This window comes from Taudactylus pleione, unplaced genomic scaffold, assembly GCF_031769625.1.
Source record: "Taudactylus pleione unplaced genomic scaffold, aTauple2 ptg001352l, whole genome shotgun sequence".
NCBI lineage: Eukaryota > Metazoa > Chordata > Amphibia > Anura > Myobatrachidae > Taudactylus > Taudactylus pleione.
In genome coordinates, this window is record NW_028285752.1 from 462,519 (window position 1) to 478,688 (window position 16,170).

Below are 16,170 nucleotides of genomic sequence, written 5' to 3' on the forward strand. Positions count from 1 at the left end.
GCGCTAACGACGGTGCAGGATGGCACAGAGTAACCAGTCTGTACATGTGATTTATGAGGTGAGAAGCCCCTTGCAGCGCTAACGACGGTGCAGGATGGCACAGAGTAACCAGTCTCTACATGTGATTTATGGAGTGAGAAGCCCCTTGTAGCGCTAACGACGGTGCAGGATGGCACAGTGTAACCAGAGTCTGTACGTGTGATTTATTGGGGGAGAAGCCCCTTGTAGTGCTAATGACGGTGCAGGATGGCACAGAGTAACCAGAGTATGTACGTGTGATTTATGGGGGGAGAAGCCCCTTGTAGCGCTAACGACGGTGCAGGATGGCACAGAGTAACCAGTCTGTACATGTGATTTATGGGGGGAGAAGCCCCTTGCAGCGCTAACGACGGTGCAGGATGGCACAGAGTAACCAGAGTCTGTACATGTGATTTATGGGGGGAGAAGCCCCTTGCAGCGCTAACGACGGTGCAGGATGGCACAGAGTAACCAGAGTCTGTACATGTGATTTATGGGGGGAGAAGCCCCTTGTAGCGCTAACGACGGTGCAGGATGGCACAGAGTAACCAGTCTGTACATGTGATTTATGGGGGGAGAAGCCCCTTGTAGCGCTAATGACGGTGCAGGATGGCACAGAGAAACCAGAGTCTGTACGTGTGATTTATGGGGGGAGAAGCCCCTTGTAGCGCTAACGACGGTGCAGGATGGCACAGAGTAACCAGTCTGTACATGTGATTTATGGGGGGAGAAGCCCCGCGTAGCGCTAACGACGGTGCAGGATGGCACAGAGTAACCAGTCTGTACATGTCATTTATGGGGGGAGAAGCCCCTTGTAGCGCTAACGACGGTGACGGATGGCACAGAGTAACCAGTCTGTACATGTGATTTATGGGGGGAGAAGCCCCTTGTAGCGCTAACGACGGTGCAGGATGGCACAGAGTAACCAGAGTCTGTACATGTGATTTATGGGGGGAGAAGCCCCATGTAGCGCTAACGACGGTGCAGGATGGCACAGAGTAACCAGTCTGTACATGTGATTTATGAGGGGAAAGGTGCATGAATGATAAATTTTCTCTGTCATCTTTTATTTACTGGTTTATATATAATTAAATGCTCTTAATTGTTTTATGATAGATTAGAAGCTGGGGACACAAACATTCAGAACAGAATACTAATGTTTGGGCAAAGTGAAGCCGTCTGCAGACGTTGGAAGGATAAATGTACTCTGATCTTTGTTTTGGAATAGAAATTAATCAGCGAATGAAATAAAACCCCTTTTTCTGGCAAGAATTACAGTAATATACTTCCTATCAGAGGGGCCTATTTATTATCGGGGGGCTAGCAGCCCTGACAATTAAGTATCCAGCTCTGCACATATCACCTGCCAGCTATACTCAGCATAGACTGGTCGCTGTCTAACTATCCTGCCCCCTATGCTGTCAGTAGACACAGCAGCCCACTCTCTCCAGCACTAGACAAGGCAGCTCCAACCAGCACACAAAGGGCCTAACACGGAGCTGAACGTACGCCAGTCTGCTGAGCGTAGTATGTGATAAAGTGCCAGCCAATCAGCTCCCAACTGTCATTTTTCAAACACAGCCTGTGAGATTGCAGTTAGGAGCTGATTGGCTGGCACCATATCACTTTTCACTCTTTCTCCTAACACTGCTTAGTAAATAGACGTCAAAGTGCCAGCCAATCAGCTCCTAACTGACATTTTTTCAAACACAGCTAGTGACATTGCAGTTAGGAGCTGATTGGCTGGTACTTTAACTGTTTACTTTTTCTCTATCCGACGCTTAGTAAATAGACCCTATAGTTCTTAGATTTGCCTCCTTATCTCCCTCATTGCCAACACCACAGTCCCCCGAGCTTGGCTGCCATGTGTTGCGTTGGTGCCCCCCATATCTCACCATCTGCTTAATCTTTTACCTCAGGGACAACATTTATTAATGTTACTTCGCTGGAAATTCCCCTAAAAACTGTAACAAGGAGAGAGCACGGCAGGTATGTAACAAGGAGAGAGCACGGCAGGTATGTAACAAGGAGAGAGCACGGCAGGTATGTAACAAGGAGAGAGCGCGGCAGGTATGTAACAAGGAGAGAGCACAGCAGATATGTAACAAGGAGAGAGCACGGCAGGTATGTAACAAGGAGAGAGCACGGCAGGTATGTAACAAGGAGAGAGCACGGCAGATATGTAACAACGAGAGAGCGCGGCAGATATGTAACAACGAGAGAGCGCGGCAGGTATGTAACAAGGAGAGAGCGCGGCAGGTATGTAACAAGGAGAGAGCACGGCAGGTATGTAACAAGGAGAGAGCGCGGCAGATATGTAACAAGGAGAGAGCGCGGCAGGTATGTAACAAGGAGAGAGCGCGGCAGGTATGTAACAAGGAGAGAGCGCGGCAGGTATGTAACAAGAAGAGAGCGCGGCAGATATGTAACAAGGAGAGAGCGCGGCAGGTATGTAACAAGGAGAGAGCGCGGCAGGTATGTAACAAGGAGAGAGCGCGGCAGGTATGTAACAAGGAGAGAGCGCGGCAGGTATGTAACAAGGAGAGAGCGCGGCAGATATGTAACAAGGAGAGAGCGCGGCAGGTATGTAACAAGGAGAGAGCGCGGCAGGTATGTAACAAGGAGAGAGCGCGGCAGGTATGTAACAAGGAGAGAGCGCGGCAGGTATGTAACAAGGAGAGAGCTCGGCAGGTATGTTACAAATAGAGAGAGCACGGCAGGTATGTAACAAGGAGAGAGCGCGGCAGATATGTAACAAGGAGAGAGCGCGGCAGGTATGTAACAAGGAGAGAGCGCGGCAGATATGTAACAACGAGAGAGCGCGGCAGGTATGTAACAAGGAGAGAGCGCGGCAGGTATGTAACAAGGAGAGAGCGCGGCAGGTATGTAACAAGGAGAGAGCACGGCAGGTATGTAACAAGGAGAGAGCGCGGCAGATATGTAACAAGGAGAGAGCGCGGCAGGTATGTAACAAGGAGAGAGCGCGGCAGGTATGTAACAAGGAGAGAGCGCGGCAGGTATGTAACAAGAAGAGAGCGCGGCAGATATGTAACAAGGAGAGAGCGCGGCAGGTATGTAACAAGGAGAGAGCGCGGCAGGTATGTAACAAGGAGAGAGCGCGGCAGGTATGTAACAAGGAGAGAGCGCGGCAGGTATGTAACAAGGAGAGAGCGCGGCAGATATGTAACAAGGAGAGAGCGCGGCAGGTATGTAACAAGGAGAGAGCGCGGCAGGTATGTAACAAGGAGAGAGCGCGGCAGGTATGTAACAAGGAGAGAGCGCGGCAGGTATGTAACAAGGAGAGAGCTCGGCAGGTATGTTACAAATAGAGAGAGCACGGCAGGTATGTAACAAGGAGAGAGCGCGGCAGATATGTAACAAGGAGAGAGCGCGGCAGGTATGTAACAAGGAGAGAGCGCGGCAGATATGTAACAACGAGAGAGCGCGGCAGATATGTAACAACGAGAGAGCGCGGCAGGTATGTAACAAGGAGAGAGCGCGGCAGGTATGTAACAAGGAGAGAGCGCGGCAGGTATGTAACAAGGAGAGAGCGCGGCAGGTATGTAACAAGGAGAGAGCGCGGCAGATATGTAACAAGGAGAGAGCGCGGCAGGTATGTAACAAGGAGAGAGCGCGGCAGGTATGTAACAAGGAGAGAGCGCGGCAGGTATGTAACAAGGAGAGAGCGCGGCAGGTATGTAACAAGGAGAGAGCGCGGCAGATATGTAACAAGGAGAGAGCGCGGCAGGTATGTAACAAGGAGAGAGCGCGGCAGGTATGTAACAAGGAGAGAGCGCGGCAGGTATGTAACAAGGAGAGAGCGCGGCAGGTATGTAACAAGGAGAGAGCTCGGCAGGTATGTTACAAATAGAGAGAGCACGGCAGGTATGTAACAAGGAGAGAGCACGGCAGGTATGTAACAAGGAGAGAGCGCGGCAGGTATGTAACAAGGAGAGAGCGCGGCAGGTATGTAACAAGGAGAGAGCGCGGCAGGTATGTAACAAGGAGAGAGCGCGGCAGGTATGTAACAAGGAGAGAGCGCGGCAGGTATGTAACAAGGAGAGAGCGCGGCAGGTATGTAACAAGGAGAGAGCGCGGCAGGTATGTAACAAGGAGAGAGCGCGGCAGATATGTAACAAGGAGAGAGCGCGGCAGGTATGTAACAAGGAGAGAGCGCGGCAGGTATGTAACAAGGAGAGAGCACGGCAGGTATGTAACAAGGAGAGAGCACGGCAGATATGTAACAAGGAGAGAGCGCGGCAGGTATGTAACAAGGAGAGAGCACGGTAGATATGTAACAAGGAGAGAGCGCGGCAGATATGTAACAAGGAGAGAGCATGGAAAGCGCAGGCCCCCACTGACGCAAGCGCAGCAAATGCACTGTACACACACTGAGTCCGAACCCAGAATCAAAGTCATCGTGGTAGTGGGGATATGGCTTGGTACCCCAACCTTAATAAATACATACAGACATTCTATCACTGCATTGTCGGTTGGGTGAACATTTTCTAGCCACAACCGCATTTTATATTCTGTTGGTGGTAAATATCATCTCACCTCATCTATACATCTATGTTTCAATGCACAGTATGTCAGCAAATGTGTATATATATATGATCAATGTAGCAGACACAATTATTACAATAATGTCCAATAATACAATTTTGCCTAGTATAAAGTTTGCCTAGTGGACTGAATACACGTCGCTTTAATCTCCCTATGTAATGTCATTTATATCGCCAGCAGTATAATTCTCTGCATCTAATCTTACATTAATGGCTGCATCACAATTAAATATTTACCAATTATCTCCTGATTTCCTGTCCTCATTTGGCCGCTGTTCTTGTGCTTTGCACTGAGCTGCAAATGGATTTTAATATATGATTACTGCTTAATCTGAAATTGGTTTGATCTACTGTAATTTCCAATAAATACTTTCCAATAAATGAGACAGTAATATGAATTGCTCTTTAAAACAATATCTGTTATTTGAATTGGGGAAAATAATAAGTGTAATTTGTTGTTTATTGAATAGAAAGTTGGGCCTTAAAGTTGAAACATATCACAATAACTTTTTGATTAAGTTATGAAACAATGACAGTTACCAGGATTAGCAAACTGGCTGCGTTTGATACAGTACTTTATTATTTCCCTAAAGAGATTCAATAGAGGAATAAATTTACCAACAATTGTGTTTGACTTCTAAACGTTTTATGATCAAAAATCCAAATTTACTAGTCTAAGTATTTTACTATTTACAGTCGATGGCGATACTCTGCGATTTCTGCCGTGTGTGAGATCAGACAAATTTCCCTGTTTATAACAGACTGTCAAATCGAAGCATGAATCCGCTGACAGTCTGCAGTGGATTCAAAGCACTGCACAGATCAGAATGACCTATGCAGGCTTTTGTGTTTAAAAGAGTAAATAAAGGGTTTATTTTGAAAAAAAAAATGGCATGGGATCCCCCTTAAAAGCATAACCAGCCCCGGACCTCTGAGACCGGCCCGGTACTGGAAAATAGGAATAAAAACCGGCGGGGGGCGCCCCACATTTTCTAGTATCCAGCACCGGGCTGAACCATTCGGGGAACTTACACTATAGCGGAGAAACACTGAATGGGATCCCCCTACCGTAATGTAAACTAGCCTCAAACTGGTCAGCCCATTAAAAAGTGGTTGCCCCAAAAACTAAATGAGGTCTCCCCTCCCGAGCTTCCCCACACCCCAGGAGGTGATGGGTGCAAGGGTAGTGTGCAAAATATAGATTTCATTTCTTTACAGTGGAACTACAGGTCCCAGCAAGCCTTCCCTGGCATGCAAGGCACTGGGAGAACCACAAGTGCCAGCACACCCAAGACATTAAGGGCCTGCTGGCACCTACAGTTCCACTGTAAAGAACTTATTACAAAAACCACAGGACTCACAATCCGAATGCTGCCTAGAGCTTTATTTATTTCAGTAATGGTAGACTCTCCCCAACATCAATTGCTTCAAGTACTCTCTCAACACCCAAATATTCCCCCTGGCATACCGGCCCGCTGCTTAATCTGGTTTTACCACATCAATTACCCTTTTTCCCCATTACCGCCACTCCTTACCTTACTATTAGAATGTAAGCTCTGTCGAGCAGGGCCCTCCCTCCTAGTGTTTCTTCTCTCCCATATCTCAGCCAATTGGTATGTGTCACACTCATTACAGACGTGTCCTCATATACCTAACGTCTATATGCCAGATGGTGCAAGACTCCGGGCATTACTGAGCCACCAGTTCGCAGACTAAGGCGATCTTTTCTATAGAAGTCCATGGGGATGGCACTAAGCAGAGGAAAATTAGGTACTGCAGGAGAAAAAGTGAGTGATTTCTCCATCGGTAACCTTTGTACATTGTAATGAGGCTCTGTTCCTCCACACGTGTGTTTTATAAATCGTTTTTACATAAATGACCGTGGCAGGAATGTTTTTCTTTTTTCTTTGGACTGCAAATAATGATGTATGATTCTGGAATACAATAGACAATCCTATGGCACATGATGTAGTGAGCAGAAAGGTTTAGTAATCCCTCTCTGAGCTCTGTGTGCCCTGAGACATCCTCCTTCTCTTCCCTCTGCCATCGCATGACCTACTGAAAGCTGTCAGCCTGCAGAGGATGTCAAAGTCTGTTCCTGGCAGACATTTTTCTTTGCCCTCCAGATACATTTTTAAAAGGAGATAATAACTTATAGAGTAACAGTTAAGAAATATAGTGCATTCCTAAAACATGCTTAACTTGCTATTTAAAACACATTCTATGGGGAATTGCTGCTATAAATGACTTACCACAAATTGGCATACAAATACTTGAATAAAATTAAGCATGATAAGAAATACAATTAAGCTTGGTAACAAATACATGAATACAAATTAGTATAATAACAAAGACAACAATACAATTAGTCATAAAAGACTTTGTGGGAACATTATAATTAGATGAACACAAACAATCCTGTTGCAAATGAGGTGACAGCCAGCATAACACTACACAAACATTTGCAGTATTACACAATAGCGAGACTTAGAGTAGACCCTACTCTTAAGAGCTTACATTCTAGAACAAAGGTGTAGCAAGTGTTAGTGGGAGAGATGTATCAAGCCTTTGAAAGAGCTATAGTGGAGAGAGATAAAGTACCAACCAATCAGCTCCTAACTGTCATTTTTCAAACTGGGGAGCAGATGTATTAAGCTCTAGAAAGTTATCAATTGGAGAATGATAAACAACCAATGAATCAGTTCCTAACTGTCATGTTACAGCCTATGTTTCAAAATTGACAGGAGCTGATTGGTTGGTCGTTTATCACTCTCCAATTTATCACTTTAGAGATCTGAATATATCTGCCACACAGCCTGTAACATGAGACTTAGGAGCTGATTGGTTGGTAGTTTATCGCTCTCCACTTTATCTCTCTCCAAAGTTTGATACATCTCCATAGTAGGAGCAAACCGGACACATAAGCTAGATGAAAGGAGATAAGGTTGTGGTTGGAGCAGAGTGGTAGAGTTGTGATTTCTCTGTGAGGATGAGGAGCCAGTGACGGGATGTACAGATCTCTGTGTGACAGATGAGGAGCCAGTGACGGGATGTACAGATCCGTGTGACAGATGAGGAGCCAGTGACGGGATGTACAGATCTGTGTGATAGATGAAGAGCCAGTGATGGGATGTACAGATCCGTGTGACAGATGAGGAGCCAGTGACGGGATGTACAGATCTCTGTGAGGATGAGGAGCCAGTGATGGGATGTACAGATCCGTGTGACAGATGAGGAGCCAGTGACGGGATGTACAGATCTCTGTGAGGATGAGGAGCCAGTGATGGGATGTACAGATCTCTGTGACAGATGAGGAGCCAGTGACGGGATGTACAGATCTCTGTGACAGATGAGGAGCCAGTGATGGGATGTACAGATCTCTGTGACAGATGAGGAGCCAGTGATGGGATGTACAGATCTCTGAGACAGATGAGGAGCCAGTGACGGGATGTACAGATCTCTGTGACAGATGAGGAGCCAGTGACGGGATGTACAGATCTGTGTGACAGATGAGGAGCCAGTGATGGGATGTACAGATCCGTGTGACAGATGAGGAGCCAGTGACGGGATGTACAGATCCGTGTGACAGATGAGGAGCCAGTGACGGGATGTACAGATCCGTGTGACAGATGAGGAGCCAGTGACGGGATGTACAGAACTCTGTGATAGATGAGGAGCCAGTGATGGGATGTACAGATCTGTGTGACAGATGAGGAGCCAGTGACGGGATGTACAGATCCGTGTGACAGATGAGGAGCCAGTGATGGGATGTACAGATCCGTGTGACAGATGAGGAGCCAGTGACTGGATGTACAGATCCATGTGACAGATGAGGAGCCAGTGATGGGATGTACAGATCTGTGTGACAGATGAGGAGCCAGTGATGGGATGTACAGATCCGTGTGACAGATGAGGAGCCAGTGATGGAATGTACAGATCCGTGTGACAGATGAGGAGCCAGTGACGGGATGTACAGATCCGTGTGACAGATGAGGAGCCAGTGACGGGATGTACAGATCCGTGTGACAGATGAGAAGCCAGTGACGGGATGTACAGATCCGTGTGACAGATGAGGAGCCAGTGATGGGATGTACAGATATGTGTGACAGATGAGGAGTCAGTGACGGGATGTACAGATCCGTGTGACAGATGAGGAGCCAGTGATGGGATGTACAGATCCGTGTGACAGATGAGGAGCCAGTGACGGGATGTACAGATCCGTGTGACAGATGAGGAGCCAGTGACGGGATGTACAGATCTGTGTGACAGATGAGGAGCCAGTGACGGGATGTACAGATCCGTGTGACAGATGAGGAGCCAGTGACGGGATGTACAGATCCGTGTGACAGATGAGGAGCCAGTGATGGGATGTACAGATCCGTGTGACAGATGAGGAGCCAGTGACGGGATGTACAGATCTGTGTGACAGACGAGGAGCCAGTGACGGGATGTACAGATTTGTGTGACAGATGAGGAGCTAGTGACGGGATGTACAGATCTGTGTGACAGATGAGGAACCAGTGATGGGATGTACAGATCCGTGTGACAGATGAGGAACCAGTGATGGGATGTACAGATCCGTGTGACAGATGAGGAGCCAGTGACGGGATGTACAGATCCATGTGACAGATGCGGAGCCAGTGAAGGGATGTACAGATCCGTGTGACAGATGAGGAGCCAGTGACGGGATGTACAGATCCGTGTGACAGATGAGGAGCCAGTGACGGGATGTACAGATCCGTGTGACAGATGAGGAGCCAGTGATGGGATGTACAGATCCGTGTGACAGATGAGGAGCCAGTGACGGGATGTACAGATCCGTGTGATAGATGAGGAACCAGTGATGTGATGTACAGATCCGTGTGACAGATGCGGAGCCAGTGATGGGATGTACAGATCTGTGTGATAGATGAGGAGCCAGTGACGGGATGTACAGATCCGTGTGACAGATGCGGAGCCAGTGATGGGATGTACAGATCTGTGTGACAGATGAGGAGCCAGTGATGGGATGTACAGATCCGTGTGACAGATGCGGGGGCCAGTGATGGGATGTACAGATCTGTGTGACAGATGAGGAGCCAGTGATGGGATGTACAGATCTGTGTGACAGATGAGGAGCCAGTGATGGGATGTACAGATCCGTGTGACAGATGAGGAGCCAGTGACGGGATGTACAGATCCGTGTGACAGATGAGGAGCCAGTGATGGGATGTACAGATCCGTGTGATAGATGAGGAGCCAGTGATGGGATGTACAGATCCGTGTGACAGATGAGGAGCCAGTGAGGGGACGTACAGATCCGTGTGATAGATGAGGAGCCAGTAATGGGATGTACAGATCTGTGTGACAGATGAGGAGCCAGTGACGGGATGTACAGATCCGTGTGATAGATGAGGAGCCAGTGACGGGATGTACAGATCTGTGTGATAGATGAGGAGCCAGTGATGGGATGTACAGATCCGTGTGACAGATGAGGAGCCAGTGACGGGATGTACAGATCCGTGTGATAGATGAGGAGCCAGTGATGGGATGTACAGATCTGTGTGATAGATGAGGAGCCAGTGACGGGATGTACAGATCTGTGTGACAGATAATCACTTTGAATTTGGGGGCGAAAATAGAATGTTGGGGGACAAAATTAAAAACTAGTGAACTTGACTCTGGGGGGGTCCCCAAGTATGCCCCATGTTTTTTTTTCATTGCAGGTGCTTGCAGCAGGTGGATTTTTCACAATTTTTTTAACTTAACTTTAGCAACTGTAAAATATGCAAAATATTTCAAGTACCCCAAATTTGCTGGGATAAGTTATTTTCTGCAAAAAATACCCTTGAATACTATTCTTCACCACTTATACAAAAACGCTATTTGGCAGCTATTGAGCCCGTTTAAAAGCAGCAAATACCTTCAGCAAGCCAAATCAGGGGGTACCATAGGGAACCCCCATGTCAGAGCATCTTTTGGGGGCTGTCAGGCTGATTTCCCCCAATATGACCGTACTTTCCGCCTGTTCGTTTCGCCGGGTCACTTTTTCGCGTACTTCTAAATGGAATACGGGGATACGTGGGGACGCGCGCGATACTTTGCTGCCTACAAAACACTCAATGTAGGCGAAAAGTCTGGGAGGCGGAAAAGTATCGCGGATACGCTCAAATTGCATGCGGCTTATAGTGTACTTGAGAGCCACATTATACCATTATGAGACACTTATCCATGCCTCCGAGGCATCTGATGTGTTCCAGTACAGAAATAAAGAAAAACAAACCCTCAAGTGTGAAGGGTAACACAGGATTGGAAAAACGTTCTGATGTATAGGATCATAGCGGTAGATGACAACATCTTGCCATTACGAGACATAAGGCTATGCCTCCAAGGTATAGGATGTTGTCACGTGAACGTGTCATAGATAGATCACAAAGACATCCCATCTTGAAAACTTTGTTGAGCCCATTGGGCGATAGGCTCTGTAGTCTGTGTATCCATTGTAGTTCACTTTGGAGTAAAATCTCCCTGTCTCCTCCTCTCTGCGATGGTGGAATATGATCAATCTTGCGGCACTGTAGTTGATTAATCGTGTGCCTCATTTCTCTAAAGTGTCTTACAGCTGGTAAATTGCTCATATCTTGTGCTTGGTCCCCCATAAGTACACTCTTTTTGATTGATGAACAATGCTGACTTTTAGGGCCTGATTCAGAGTTGGGAATAGAGAGAGAGATAGCACTTAACTGTGTTCCTGGACAAACCATGTTTATTTATTTATTAACAGTTTCTTATATAGCGCAGCATATTCCGTTGCGCTTTACAATTGGAAACATTAATAGAACAAAACTGGGTAATAACAGACAGATATATAGGTAGGAAGGCCCTGCTCGCAAGCTTACAATCTATAGGGAAATAGGCATTGATACACAAGGATAGGTGCTATATATTTGGTCCAGCCAGAATGCAGAGTTTCTTGGTGGGCTGCATGATCCAGTCACACAGGAATGTCGGCCAAATATCAGGAGGATGTGAGAGAAAGACAATGTGTGAGGTTATGGCCCTCATTCAGAGGCGGTCGGAGGATGCAAGCGCTCGCTCAGAAACTGGGCAACCGCTTGCATCCTGACCGCCCGCCTCTGTTTCGGTCGTTAGGCTGTGGGTTTACACCCACAGCTCTAACGACCGCTAGGGTGATGGTCGCGATGGTCAAAGACCATCGCGACCATCTGGGCTTACGACGAGACCCTAGGGTAGGGTCTCACTTGTCATAAGCCCCGGAGAGCTTCTGGCTCTGTCAGAGCCGGAAGCTCTCCACTGACATCACTAGTGATGTCAGTGGGGCCTCCCACAAACGGCAGGCGTTCCCATGGGAACGCCTCCGTTTGGGCTGCCACCCCCCCGGGCCGCTTTCCAAATGGGGCGAGCTGTCAATAAACATCGACCGCTCGCCCCCTTTGGAAAGAGACCCGCTACGACCGGCGCTGTCGGTCGTAGTGGGTCTCACACATGTGCACGAAGGAGCCGGCTCCCTCGTGCGCATGCGCACTGGACAAACATCGAGGCGGCCGTGCGGTCGTAGACCTTGTGGCCGCCTCTGAATAAAGCCCTATGTGAGAGGGGATGTAATTAGATATGTTGCAATGCAAGGGGTGTAATACATATTTTTTTTTAGATGTAGTGTAAATACTGGCTGCTTTTACATGTAGCCCACAAATACTGCACAGCTTTACTGTTACACCGCACTTTAGATGTCAGTTTGGACACCTCCCTCCCAAATCTAAATCTCTCTGCACATTTTACATCTAAATCAGTATGATATCCCGGCTGCCGCATGGCCGGCAGTTCGATTTCCGGCAGCGCCTGGCCGACAAAAGCAGAGTTCCCTGCAGCAGAAGCCCGACAGCGCTGGAAATCCCGATCGTCACTAAGGTAAGTATAAACTAACCTAACCTCCTAACCCTAACCCCCCCGGGCGTGCCTAACCCTCCCTCCCCCTAGCCTAACCCTTCCCCCCCTCCCGTGGCTGTCCGCTCGCGGTGCCCGGCATTGGGGAACTGACAGGTGTCTAGAAATAGACGCCCGGCATTTCACCCTCGCCAGGATATGACAGTCGGGAAGCCGGCTGTCGGTATTAAGGCAGCCGGTTTCCCGATTGTATACCGCCCCACCTGCAGTGCAGCCTGGTGTCACCAAGATGATCAGTTGAGAGAGATATCTCTCTATTCCCAACTCTGAATCAGGCCCTTAGGGCTCTATTTATTAACATTATTTTTACTAAAATAAAGTGAAAAAGGGTGTTTTCACACCCTTTTCACATTATTTTAGTTTCACCTGTAGTTATTACAGGGCAATTGGAGTAAAATTAGTAAAATTCTACTCCAACCCTCAGTATCACTTATTTTTAGTAAAGCAGATCGCATTTCCCATAATTGTAATGGGAAATGTGATCCGACCATAGTTACTAAAAATAAATTGTAAAAAAATACCGGGGGAAGCCCTGTGATAATAACGCCACCTGGAGGTGGCATTATCCAGGGTCTCCCCCGGTTACCGGGCTCCCACTCTGCTCTAACGGGGAGAGCAGAGGCGGGAGCTGGTACCAGTAATCAGCTATGTGGTCTAAGCAGATCGCAAGCTGATTGCTGTAAAAAAAAGAAAAAAAAAATTAAACAATTTTTTTTTTACTTACCTGAATCCAGGGACCGGTGATCGGGCCTCCGGTGATGGCTCCTCTCCGGTCAGCTGGTCTCCCATAGTACACTGGGGCCCGGTCATCAGGTGATCGGGCCCTAGTGCAGTATGGGAGATCACCTGATTGGGAAGCCCGGAGAAGATCACCGGAGGCCAGGAGGATGCAGGTAAGTGTAATGAAGGGAGGGGGGGTCACGGGGGGCCGCGATTGCGAGGGGGGGGCTTAGCGCCGGGGGCGGGGTTTAGCATCGGTGGGGGTGTAGTAGCGGTGGTCGGTCGGCGAATGTGCGGGCTCTTAGTCGCGGTATTTTTTCCGAAAACACAGCGACTAGAGTGCGGATGGGATCCGCAGGGACAGAGCTTTATCGCAAGCTCTGTCCCTGCAAGGGATTTATAGTAAATCCCTGTGATATTGCCTGAATTCGCAATGCGAATTCACTTGGTAATATCACACTACAATCCGCATTCAATATGCGGATTGTAGTAAATAGAGCCCTTAGTCTCTCTTTCAGCATTCAGCTTGACTTCCCTACATAAAGTAGATTGCATGGGCAACAAAGTACTTACACCACAAACTTACTGTTGTAGTCCAAGTGGTGTTTAATAGAATACTTCTTCCCATCCTTGGGGTTCACTAAATGGTTTCCCACACTGATAAATTGGCAGTTGGAGCACCCTATATACATGCATTTATATTCGAGCATGCAATATGGGATTACCTATGACCAATTTGCAATCGACTCAGTATTATACCCAGCACTGGTGTTGTGAGAGGAGGAGGGGAACCCAGTGTACGGGAGTGATCGGCGCCTCTGTTATACAGGTGTGCGGCAGCTGCGATAGATATTACTGTCCTCTCCACGTGCCGCAGATAAGGATCTATCTCAGATAATGTTACATCTCTCCTAGGAGCTGGTGTGTTACATGGGGTACACAAAGCACCACCCCAGATATCACAGTGTCACATTATAACAATGGCATCATGCTATTTTCTGGTTGCGGAGCTGTAATGTATATGTATAATGTACAGAATGTAACATGTTATATAACACCAGGAGGGATTATTTTACAACTTCTCTTCTCTAGCTGTATAATGCACGGGATGTGGGGATGGGCAGGACGTAACTGGCTCTGATTGTCTCATTAAGTCTCCCCTGAGATATAGATGTAATGCTGTACAGGAAGCAGGTCTGCTGATGGTTCATATTAATCATTAAGGGCCTTGGGTAATAAAATATTCTATTACATAAGAAGTCCCCTGTTTTATTCCATTTTATTTTCTGTGAATACTTAAAGAACGTTTCCACCTCCAGCCACCCGTCGCTGGTTTGTATATTGCAGCTTTTACACCATACTGCTATTGCTACATTGCTGATTGTACATTTATTTCTCTTTATTATTCATTCTCTACTGCTACAGAACAGCGCTACCATACACCCATTCTCTTCTAAGTCTTAGGGGAAAATTTCATAGCAACCATTCAGCTGATTGGTTGCTATAGGAAACACTACCACTTGTCCTCTTTAAAAGGTTTTATACTTCTCCTTAAGGTTAGATATTGTTCCTACCAGGGAATTAGATAACAGATAATCCTGATTTTTGGCATTAAAAAGTGGGCGACCAACCGGTGGGATTAAGGCCAAAGCAGTTATGACCAGACCAGGCCATCGATTGGGTGGGCATAAGTCTTGTTTGGGCGGATGGAGTTTGGGCTGTGATACTTGTTGGGAGCAGGCATTCCTTAGTACATTCTACTTTTTTGCTGCCAGCCCTTGACCTTAGCCTAGCTATCTTCCTGGGCATCCTGGGCATGCTAGTCCTACTGTAGTTAGTTACCCTGCACTGAGACCCAGTAGCTGAGAGTTCATCACCAATGGTAAATTCTGGTAAGAGTAGAACACTGGTGGATTGTGGACTTGTCCCGTAACTCCCAGGACTATTGCTAGGTTTTTAACCGAAAATTTCTGAGCTAAGATGCTAAATAAGACTAATAATTGTATAAAAAGATATATTATTATGAAGAAAGCATACAATGGTGTATCTGCTGGTGTCTTAGCTGCTGCTCTGCTGGACCCTGGAACATTGGGAACCTGTTTGGAAAAGAGATGGGTTCTATATTCTATTCACCTCTGGGAAAACATAGCAATAAGGACCCCTGACCAGCCTGACATTACATCAATATACGTTTACTAATAACACCACCTCCCCCCTCAGCTACACCTACATTAAGTGAATATGTTTCTTGTTTAATAATAATAATAATAATAATAATGGCTCCTTCCCACCAACCAGACCTGGCATTACATTTATAGCACGCACATTTCATAGACATGCTTACTGTACTTCCCCTGGTCACAGTGTGGACATGTCTGTAAATGTAAGAAGATACTGTACTGTATGTACTGTATATATATGTAGCAATACAGGAGTAAACAGTTTCTACTATCCAGGCAATTGTGTGAGGGTTATCCACTAAGGTGCAATTCTGCACTAACAACAGGGCATTACAGTACTTGGAATCGATATGTAATGCCGGCTGTCGGGATGCCTCCTGTCAGAATGCCGAAAGCAGCATTCCGATGGTTGGTATCCCGAAATCCTTCTTCCCCTAACCCTCCCTTTTAGTAGCCTAAAGGTGCGTACACACGCATCAATTAATTGGACGACTGAATGATAACGATAACGTTATCGTTCAGTCGTCAAAAAAAAAAAATTCAGTTTCTGCCCCAAAACAATGAACGATAATGAGTAATGCGCGCTCCCGTTTGTAGTTGGTGTTATCATTCATCACTCGTCCAACCTGACGATATTGTCAGGTTGAACATGTTCGGCAGTGAGGGAGGGAGCCTGGCACGGAACAATGTCGCTCATCAGGGGTGTTTCTAGAGAGGAGGGGGCCCGTGTGCAGTCTAGAGTG